Source organism: Thermobia domestica, chromosome 4, assembly GCF_964235325.1.
Source record: "Thermobia domestica chromosome 4, izTheDome1.hap1.1, whole genome shotgun sequence".
NCBI lineage: Eukaryota > Metazoa > Arthropoda > Insecta > Zygentoma > Lepismatidae > Thermobia > Thermobia domestica.
The window spans coordinates 183414438-183426690 of NC_137457.1; the positions used below are offsets into that span (position 1 = coordinate 183414438).

At 33.0% G+C, this 12253-nt stretch overlaps 1 long non-coding RNA gene across 1 annotated transcript in view; it reads left to right on the forward strand.

The window, feature by feature from the left end:
* The first annotated feature begins 1623 nt into the window (after nucleotides 1-1623).
* The window catches only part of LOC145683413 (uncharacterized), a 38107-nt gene continuing 27477 nt past the window's right edge, over nucleotides 1624-12253 (forward strand). The window contains exons 1-2 of the long non-coding RNA XR_014131084.1: nucleotides 1624-1653; nucleotides 7893-7909. This is a non-coding gene — a long non-coding RNA (uncharacterized LOC145683413). The remainder of the gene's footprint in view (nucleotides 1654-7892; nucleotides 7910-12253) is intronic.

A 12253-nucleotide genomic window follows, 5' to 3' on the forward strand; every position in this document is an offset into this window, starting at 1 on the left:
TATCGAACACAATTTTTTTTTAGGGCAGTAGGGGATTTGTACAAACCATAAAGGTAAGTCGAAGTGACTTATGTGAGGAAAGAAAGTGAATTGTTTTTAACGAAGATGGAAAACAACGTGTCCTGCGGGGCTCTAACCCGCCTTCCCTCGCTTACGTTCGCTTGGCAATGGTCTCTGAATGTACATTTCAAGGACTCCTCTGGAGACAATAGTAATAACATACTGTGATATAAAAACAAATTTATCTTTGAAATCATAATATAGTAATAGAATGCAATTTTCTTTGTGATTGTACATAAGTTCCCTGAAAATTCCCATTTCTCATGAATCTTACCGGGAATGTTCATCACTACTCCTCACGCACCATACCCTTCCCGCCACAGTCAGCCTTAATAAATCGATACATTTTCATAGCTCTCAAGTGCATGTATTCGTTTTTTAATTCGCCTTTAATATAGCAATTGTGCTTGTTTCACAACACCTAAAGTCAGAATAAAAGGCTAACAGATTCTATGCATAAGTACTGTCGGGTTTTTAAAATAAAGTGAAAATAACGATAATATAAACAATCACTTTATTGCTCGTTTCTGCAAGTCTAGTTTGCGCTACTTCATCAATTGAATTCTGGTATTAGCAATTTCATTCAAAATGGAGTTCTCAAAACTGCTCCTAGCTATATATTTATTTTTGTAGTTGTTTGTTATTTTTAAAATAGAAAAAAATTATGTTAGAGAAAATATCTATGACGAAAAAGTATATTAAAAAGTACTCTCCTTCTGGATATCTGGATTTCCAATCATTTCATTTCCCAAATATTGTAGAGTCCAAACTAATGAAACTTTATATAATATATACATATTTGACGTGCGAGCTTTTTAAAGCTATAGAGAGTACAGGAAATCTCATAAATGTTAGTATGAAAAGAGTCTGTATTCAAGTAGTTGAATCTATATAATATATACTAATTATTTCGTTTCACCTTCTAAGAAAGAAGGATTTTATTTACTGCTGAAATAAAACAATAGACCGGCAGTCGAGCCAGCAATTCGGTATGGTAAGAACCATAAAAGTTATACAAAGTGTAGTTATTTATGCCATTGTCAAGTCAAATATTATAACATGTTTGTTTTCACTGATTCTCTTTGCTCCATGTTGTTAACAACGAAGATAAATGCAAATAAAGTCATTTAATATACATATTTCCATTATTGAGAAAGTCGCATGGTTTGCGTACATTCGTTTAGATATTTTCACAACTATGTATATAGTAAAAGGCTATTGCTTTGGTTTTCCCTAGTATATAATTATTTTATTCATGTGGTATGAGCCGTCATGCTTTTGACCTCTTTTGGTAAATCGTATACTATTATTTTATTAAATACAAATTATATGGTACGCAAAAATTGTTTTCTTCAAGTGGTTCTTCAAACCAGAGTTATAATAGGTAGTGATTTTTCGAACATATAGCTGCTTAATATACGTAAATTAAAATGGGAGGCAATTATTTTCCCTCTTTTGATGCCTTGTTCTGACAAATGACCAAAAATAAACAATGATAATATGAGATACAATTTAGCATTGTTTTTGTTATTCCATATATTATTACATATATTATGATTTTTTAAAAATTTTCAGCAAACTGCAAAGATTAAGGTAGGGAAAGAGTTATGAAAGAAATTTATTTAAAACAGATTATTAGTGCTATAACAGATTAACAGTGTTTTCTACGGAACACAAATTTGTAAATTCTTTCAAGTTGTAAGGTAGATGCAGGTAATACGCTGTGTTAACGGTACTGTATTTTTATCGCCATAATTTTATAAAACACAACGAGTAAGACTTGCGCGTAGCAGAGTAGCCTTTTTTGCGTGTAGAAAAAAATGTGGCAATGATGTGACTCAATTGTGTTTTCTACCCAAGGTAAGAGAAAAGAGTGTTACAAAATGGCGTACTTACTTACACGTGAAAGTAATTATGCCAAATCTAGGAATCTGTTTGAAGCCAGTAATAAATCTTGCATTGCTTACATCGTCTGTATTATAGGAACTCAAATATTACGACAAAATTATGGCTGAAGCAAAAATAGTGTAATCAAAGTTCAAAATGGAGATAAAAAGTAAAATTTAAAAGCGCTAATCTCCAAACTTGAAAGGAAATTCCAAAGTGAAAAGTTTTAATACGAAGATAAAGAGTGTCACTGAACAGTGACTTTATAAAACTACACCGATATTACATGGAGCATGTTGGACAATTGAAAATCTTTTTGTCTTCTGCAGTCAGTCCTGCAGATGTCCTGGCGTATTTCGCTGCACCATGCTTGGTATTGATTAAGTAGCCATGGAATAAAAATTCTGAAACTACACTTACAAAACAAAGTGTTCCTAGACAGACACGAAATGAGGCGTACATTACTATAAACAATCGGCAATGTTTTGAAAAATCACGATACTAATAACTGATTCTTATTTCTATTGGAATAATAACGCCCTTTTGCGGAAGCTTCCCAAAGCAAATAACAGTACGTGGCGTGGCGGATTCAGTGCTGTATCCCGGAGTATTCGTCAAATCAGACTTTTCCAAAATTGTGAGACATATTGGAACCACGTTTTAGCGGATTTCGTCTTAAATGTCCCAGCACGGGACACTTGGCGTATTTAGCTGCACTGGTGTATATACCGGCATTTACCTTACTCTTTGAAAATAAGACATATTTCGAATGTCCATGTGAAATGAATAATTGCAATCTGGCATGTATTATAGAGTACTGCATACCAATAACACTTTGTCTAAATTAAATGTATATGAATGTATATGTTTTAATTTTATAGTTTCAACTCTCTTACTAATTGACTTCGATTCACGTGATACCAGGTTTAATTCTGGAAGGAGTGCAGTTGAACGACAAAAGTGATTCGGATTCCACAATGATCAGTGGGTCCACTTTTTCTTTAGCCTAGCAGACATATGCGTAGGATCTTAAACTAAGTTATCTCATCTTTAAACAATTATATATATATATATATATATATATATATATATATATATATATATTATTAAATCTACTTTTTCATTATTACATCCGAGCTATTATAAAAAAGTGAGAGTCGAATGTTGTTATACATAACCATTCAAACAAACTTAATCATTTGAACTCTTAAAATATAATTTTACATAATGTAGACAGAAAGTATCCTCTTATAAGATCATGATGTTTAATTTTGTGATGTTCTGTAGTATATTCTATTTTACACTAAAAGCAGTGTCCAGATTTGTTGTATTATTTTTCTTCTATTCGGTGTTCGGCAATTCAATATTCCATTTATATATATTTCATATTTGTTTGGCTTCATTCTTTAACATTTATAAAAACTTCTATATGAAGTGGGATTAATATTAGTTCCTCCTCTTTTTACAACTAAGTATCTTATTCCAGATGGCATATCATATCTATATTACATCGTACATGATTCATATCTCGGATTCTTTTACCTCATATCCTTATGCCGTAAACATCATAAACGAGCATTAACCAGAAATGGCAATTTCCTCATATATTGATAATTCTCAAATCTAAGGTATGTATCCTATTTGACATTTCCATTTTATCATCGTCGTGAGTTGACGAATTTATCTCGTATCTATTTAATGTATTTTGATTTCAGAATTATAACAGAAATCTGTCATAAATATTTTCGACCTCTCTATTTTGTCATTTCACTGTTAATTTATGCACTTATGTTTCTAATCCTACCATAATATTCTTTATTTTCTTCCTTTACAAATACTGACATGTATCTTTTTTTTGAGTTTGACTAAAAATTCGCACCATTTGTTTTTCATTGTATACATACACGTTATTGGATATATTGAGTCTTTGTTACTGCTATATAATGTCATATAGTTTTAAACGAGAATGATTATTCTTTAATTTATAATCTAAATCTGACATAACAAGCTTATACTTTCGTGTTTGTTCTGGACGTCTTTTCAACAGGAGCTAATTACGAAGCAAATACATGTAAAATGATTTCTCATCTTCGCTTTGTGTACTAAAGTCAGGTTTATCATTTTAATTTCATTACCAGTTCTATACATGATCTTGTATGACAAGAGAGGAAGTGGTTCATACCCAAGACTTCTATTCTGATGAAGAAAAATTTAAACTTGTAATAATAAAGGAAGATAATATAATATTATCTTATTGATTGGAATAAGTTTAAAATTGGACGTTACTACCAAATGAGCATTCTTCAACAATCCAATAACACAAACATGCGTCATGGGAAATAACATTCCGTGCTCATAGTTTCATGACGTATTATCGTTGCATGCAATAAATATTACAGGAAACATTAAATGCTAGTAATTTACGATAATTACAGTATTTAAATAAAAATGATGAGTAATTTCTAACCTGTATATTTGTGAATTTTAGAGAAACGTGTTTTAAGTCCTAGGGTCTTGATTTAGTTTACAATATAACTGCACCGGGTTTAGCTTTGGATGCAATGCTTTCGTATCTAAAAAGCTTATAAAGTGAAATTGAATGAAATTGTTATGCGTAGATTTAGCTACATAAAAAACTCATTATTTTTGTCTTCTTTGTTGGAATTAGTATATATGTGCGCCCTTTAAAATTATTGCTGAATTAAGGAAGAGAAATACGTCTTGTTAAAGTATCAAGTTCATACATAGTTTATTCGGAGGATAATTTGGGAAGTGAAACTTATTTAAGAATTATATTTATCATCAGCTGTCCTAAAATTTTCAGCTAAAAGGAAGGTCAACTTATAAATTTTGCTATGATTCAAGAATATTTAGTTAAGGCTGTTAGATGTCAGAAAGCTTGGAAGGAGAAAACCAAGATTATCCAGTAATATCACAGAAACGATTTGAGTGAATTTTCAAGTTGTAATATGGATCGGTAAATAGATTAAGAACAAGGAACCTTAATAACCATATTCCGCTTAAACATTCTTAGACACCTCAAGAGTCGTCCACAAATTTCATGATATCAAAACCTAAATCGGAGGGATCTTCGGGTCTAACTCCTCTGAAAGCAGATCTAGTTAAAACAAATGAACGAAGGAAATATTGCGTTTTATGTTAAAAGAAAATTGGTTCATTCCGTAACAACTTACATGCTTCAATAAATATTTTACTCATTTATAGCTACGAATTGCAACGTTTCGGATCAACAAGGAGTAAGTTTGCATTGGGCTCATCGCATCTAAGGAAGCCTGCATTTACGTTTATATATATATAGACTCTCTCACACACACACACGCCTAAAGAGTTCAGCCAACAAATCATTATCCTGGAGCCTGTAATGAACCTACAGCTGCTGACGATTTGACATCCTTCTTGATTAACGAGTTAAGTAGATATCAAGACCAGCCAAGCTAACCATTTGACTTGGTTGTAGTTCTGGAATAAATAAATATTGATTCCCCAATAGTAAGGCTTCAAATCTAAAGAAAAAGAAACCTAAATGCTAATAAACAAATTTAAATAACAAATTACTTTACAATTCCACAAAAGTAAATCAATATCTAAATATAATGTGGATATATATATTCAGTCAAATTAAAATGCAAAGACTTTTCGGTTTATTATTTTATTACCAAAAGAAATAGTAAATAACTTCGAGAAAGAGAATAATGTAACAAACAAGCTTTCGGTGTTTTTAACAGCAAGACGAATTCAATATCAATTATTACTTGACATTTATAAAAATATATAGTAATATATAGTATAGCAAATTTACTCGACAACAAATTTTATCTAAATATAATAAGTGAAATTTCCGAATTTTTCATACTTTAACATCGAGACAAATGTTTTTAGCAATTCCAATGGTTGCTCTATATAAATCGGAATAATAGTTCAGAATTATCCAAAAAGAATCAACCGTTTTTCACCACGACTTTAGATATACTCGAATCTGTACCGTAAAGCTAACTTCTGAATTAACAAATATGCGAATAGAGAAAGCAAGAACAAATCATAAATTAATTGAAAATCGAAAAAGTTAAGCATTAAGCAACAAATCCTAAAGCTGTTATCTGAACGACTAGCAGAATCAGGAACACGTTTCTTTTTTAAAAGAAAGAAAGTTATTATGTTTACTTTCCAAACTAATTAAACTACTAGTATCAACATCTAATTTTACTTACTACTTTTGTTAATTGGTATGAACATTAGTTGCGTTCACCAAACCAGGTACAATCAGGAATCAGGTTCTATTAAATACTACAACCATTTCCGTACATACCAATTACATGCAGTCCCCATTCGATCTTGGAAATGGCCTTACTTTCCTCTGAAATTTACCAACAATTTAATCCCAAATTAGTAGGTTACTTCTACAACGATTGGAAAGAACCCTCCGTTACTTCTTATACAAGCAATATACAGCGAAGGAAAAATAACACGTTTAACACTCAGAAAGACGTTCCTATTCACTCTTCTAACGAAACCCGCTTTCAAAAGGAAGACTTTCGACTTACGTAAGACAACAAACATAGCTACTGCACGTTCCTTTCTATTCCATGTGTTCAGAAGAGATTCGACGCAGCAACTGTCCGAATACCTAACGCCAGAATTCACGAAAGCTAAGCAATCGCGAGCAAGCAAACAACACGATTACGTCACGCGACACAACCTTTAGACTGCTATTCACAAACAGCTCTTCGTTTTAATTTTTCCTTTCTTTCTTTTTTTAAATAATGTAAATCTTAAAAATAATACAACAAAGATTTCAGGGCATTCAATGGGATTTTCACACAATAATATAATTATTATTTTTCTTCCCTTTTGGTCATCTTTAAAATATAATCTTTCACTTTATCAGTCCAAAACAAAGGGTGATCCAAAAATTATGATGGAAGTCTTCACAGCTATAAACTCAACGTCGCATTTCATAGATTGCTACAAGCCCCAATTTCATCTCTCCATGAAGTCTCCCGAACTTGAGTCCAAGCGATAGCTTCTGACACGTAGAACACCCCTGTCAAGAGAACAGAGTTTTAAGATTCACTGTTCATGTGATACTGTGCTCCAAAGGTCTGTGATACCTCCAGTATTTAGAAACAGCTGTGAGATCACCTTTCACTCCCTGAGGATATCTCTAAAAAGTTGGAAACTAGCAAGTTAGAGTTGTCACAGAAGTCTTTATCGTATTAAACTCGTTCATGAAGCACGTTGTTTCTAACTTTTCTTCTCTCAACTCATTGTATTTGCGTTTGTTGCTTAAAGTTGCTACAAAAGAAAACGATTGCACTGATTGTACTGAACAATATTCAACATGATTATTAATTGTATCATAATTACTGTATTTACCTTGTTTCGTATCATCCACAGAAAGTAATGAAAGTGATTGCTATCTTCTCATCATATTGCATTATAAGCTACCACGGAAAATTATATAAAAGTGTGTAAGGAAGAGTAGTTAAGTAACATTTCACCGCTACAAAAGAAATGAATGTTTGCTTCAGTAATATGCGAAATAAAAGTACGTTTAAATCTATGAAAGGGCGTACGCAATGAAATGGTAACTACATAGTTCGTTTTAGATTTTTACATAATCAACTTCAACTCTATTTTTATGATACTAAAATTAACTTATGAAGACAAATATACATTATAATAATCCCCAGATATTCCCAATTATTATAACAAGAATGAAATAAGTTTACGTCATGAAACATGCATATGTAAAACAAAATTAGTTTAAACGCACGAAATTAATATTACATAAGCCTCATTAATGCGAATTGTTATTCTACGGTCTAAGTTACAACTATTTCAGCAGAGTAAAAATCACTTATTGAACTCGTACTCAGTAAAACAAGGATGACTATTATGCTTTATAATCCGTATTTTTTCTACAGTAAGCAGCTATAGCAAAGTAAGTTTCTTTAAGCTCTTTTAAAATGAATAAACAATCGTATTGTAAATGAGTTTAGTAAAATACAACTTCACTTGAACATTAAACTGATTTCACTTATAAAGAATAATTATTCATATTACACATGCCATGAAACAGAGTTTACTTATAGCAATCCATAAAAAACTAACTAATTCAAAAACACAGTAAGTGTTCGAATATATTACCAGTTATTGTACCGTTACAAGGGCTAGAAATGAGTGAGCACAGTAGAATTTTGATAATCAATTTTCACCATTATTGAGACATTTCCAACACGTGATTCTTTGTTTACTTTTATAGCTGATTGAAGCAAAGTATTATTTATTTTTTTATAGTTAGAATATAGTGAATAGTAAATATCTGATACGATTTTACAAATAAGGGGTTCTAGGTCAAAACCCCCACAGCCAAAACACCCACACTGGAGAAATGTCAAAACGCCCACACAAACGGCCATAACTCTCACACAAATGGACAAATCTCCCAAATACACGAACGGTCATATCCCCCACAGCCAAAACCCCCCGGTCATAACTCCCACACAAATGGACAAATCTCCCAAACGACGAACGGTCAAAACCCCCACAGCCAAATCCCCCACACTCCAGAAATGTGAAAGCGCCCAGAAAATCGGTCAAAAGTCCTACACAAATGGACAAAAGAGCCACACATAGCAACGGTCATAATCCCCACATAAACGGACAAAAACCCCACACAAATGGTGAAAACTCCCACATTCAGAAATTGTCGCAACTGCCACACAAATGGACAAAACCCCCACACAATCGGACAAATCCCCCACACTCTGAAATGATCGTGATTGCACGTCTTTGTTGCGGCTCCTTATGACTCCCACTTTAGTGTTTCGGTCATTAGAAAACAATGCAAGAAGAATAGTTGCAACATCAGTTTAAGTGGAATAAAAAATGTTATTAAAAAGTACAAGGGCAAGACAAGCAACCAGGATCATTTCAGAGTGTGGGAGATTTGTCCGATTGTGTGCGGGTTTTGTCCATTTGTGTGGCAGTTGTGACAATTTCTGCATGTGGGAGTTTTGTCAATTTGTGTGGGGTTTTTGTCCATTTATGTGGGGATTGTGACCGTTGCTATGTGTGGCTGTTTTGTCCATTTGTGTGGGAGTGGGAGTTTTTGCTGTGGGGGTTATGACCGTTCATGTATTTGGGAGATTTGTCCATTTGTGTGGGGGTTATGACCGATCGTGTGGGCGTTTTGACCTTTCTTGTGTGTGGGGGTTTTGGCTGTGGGGGGTATGACCGTTCGTGTATTTGGGAGATTTGTCCATTTGTGTGGGGGTTATGACCGTTTGTGTGGGCGTTTTGACATTTTTTGAGTGTGGGTGTTTTGGCTGTGGGGGTTTTGACCGGTTCCCAAATAAGGACGTAAACATTGTTACCAGCTAAAGTTGACTTAAAGTAAAATTTTGAAATATGCAAAGGTAAGAATATTACAAATATAAGGAACCAAAAAGAACTTATACCATATATGTTCTAGTATTGTCAAAACACCTTGTGGTATCCAAGAAATGATTCTTGTGGTGTCTGTATTATACAATAGAAACGGGAAAATTGGAAAACACGGCGACATTTTACGAAAAAATAATATTACTGTTTGCATCATTCTGTCACATGCCTAGGTTCGCGTAGAGATCTAAACTTTTCAAAACAAATGCTGGTCTGTTCGCAATACATGTGCAAAATTTCAAACTTGTATGTTGAAAACTAAGGTCGGGAGAAAGTTTTGAAAATCTGAAGGTGACCCACTTTTTCATTTATATATCCATATACACTCTTCAAAATCGTTCAACGTCATTACTATTTGATCTAGAGTCATAGTTCAAACGTTACATTTCATACACATGACCCGGAAAATGCAAAAAAAAAAAAAACTGATTTTGTTTGCAAAATAACGCCAAAATTTTTTGAACCACGGCTAGAGCGTTGGTTGACTTACGGATCTGAAGTCGTTCTTCTAATACTTTTCTTATGTGCAAAACTTCAATCTTGTATCTTCAAAATAAACGGCTTAATAAATTGTTGAAGTCTGAATATAGGCCCTATATATACCTATACATACACATATGTATGCATATTTGAACATTTACTGATTTATTACTAATTAGCCTAGAGTCTATCTTAAAACTCCCTTTTCTGCAGTTAAAACCTTTCCAACGATAAAATCATACGTGCGTAGCGGACATCAGCAGCGGCAAAAACCGGAAATTGTTCTGAAAAATAACCTTTTGGAACACTGGTGCCCTCGAGCCCGGCATCGGTTTCACGTTGGAAATCTCAAAAAATACGAAATGCCGGAATCAGTATGCAAACTTTGTCTGACATCTTGAATACTAAAGGCGTGTTTTTTTTTTAATTTCCCTTAAGAAACAAGTGAGGCCCCCCTTCCTCACTTGACACCACAAAGTTGACAATTTGGTTCCGAAACACATCTGAGGTGTACTTTGGCTGAACGTTAACTTAACCAATAAAACTGGCTTAAATATCAGTTATAGAACCTAAATAAGCGATCAAAGACGATACTAGGTCATGGTAAAAATACCAAAAATCCTAAAGGGGTTAATTCTATTATATAGTGAAGTTCCGTAATCAAAGATATTTATTTACAATTGCTTTAAATGACATATTATTTTAAGTAAGCATTCTATCATATGTCCATCAAATGAGAAGCATTAATAAAGATCAGTCTGATATTTTGGTAGTCACTAGATCGTAGTTTATATTGATATCACTCTTTATGGAAAATATTTATAAAACTATTATATTTCTCATTACATACCACAATAATTGAATTTTTAGATTGAATCGATTGCATGTTTGTAAACAATAATAGAGAAGTAAAAGTTTAGCGTTCTATACTATGCAAGTATATTGTAATATTTTCTATATTGCAAAAATGCATGCCTATGGGAACGGAGAAAGAGGCTTTCATTATATTGCATATATTTATATAGTCTGCACAACCTGCTTTCACTGGGTACTAGGTAATTGTTAAGAATCTTGCTTTTAGGAACGTTTAATTTTTATATTTATCTCATAAACATTTTATCGTTGAAGGTATGAGTCACTATACTCTAAAGACATTAAAGTCAAAATATGGATTTTTTACTTACATTGAACCAACAGAATTATTATTATAAGTGGCTGTTCTATTTTAGTAATGACGATAGATGGGCACCTACGTTTAAAGTATACAAGTGGTGGCTCTATTGCTACTATACTCTTTCTCTATGTACTAGATACTGTTGGTAACAATTGTAAACTACCATTACAATATAATTACAACCGAATATTTTCATATTACACTCTATATGTACCCGTTTATACCTCACTAGAATGAATCACATTTTAAAATCCGTGAATATCAAATGTTCCAGTGTCTCTGCAAGCTACAAAACTACAAAGTAGCTTTGTGCCCAATAAAAAATAATAATAACATTAGTCTGGCCAGACCTACTTAGATGCATGTAAAAAATCGCATTACATATAAAACATGTATTTCCATTGTTAGTCGTTTAAAATGACCACAAGAGTTCGGATATGTTTTACATAGAGTTGTACAGCCAACCCCAAAAGTATCTTCTCCCTAAGCGCTATAATTCCATTAATTTGTGTACAGATATTGTGTAAAACGCCTGGACAGATGCAATTCAACCTACACCTAACTTCTCGGCACTGACTGCAGTTGGTAGCACTGATCCAGGTGTTTATGGAGATAAAATTGTAAAGTAAATGACTAACGAAACATGTACATATTCTAAGGTGGATCTCTATGGTTTGGATCGTGTTGTCCAATGAAAATTTTTTGTTAATGTCAATTTGGCTGTGTATGTAATGCATTATTTCTTTATATACTGGATGTTAACAGATATAAAAATACTGACAACACACGAATCAGAAAATGCTTGAAAGTAGACCAAAATGTCAAATCTAGAACAATTGCTGGAAATTAGTTTGTAAATCGTTGCCTCCGCTCACAGACCTTGTCCAATTATCCTCATTCCAGCATCTTTTTCCTACTGGAGAGGAGGTGATTTTAGTTGTCACACTAAGTATGCATTGAAATTGGAATATTTGAGAAAAGTTTGTTCATGACGGAGATTTGAACCTGAGTTCACAGAATGGAATTTCAATGTGCTAACCACACACCTACCGCGTCACTTCATTTTCCACCTAAACTATTAACCTGTTAAAATCGTTGCATACAATGACTTACACCACATTTTCTTCCTGAGCTCAAAACGACGTTATATGGACCTTCATCATTGAGAAAAATATCACGAAACGTTCT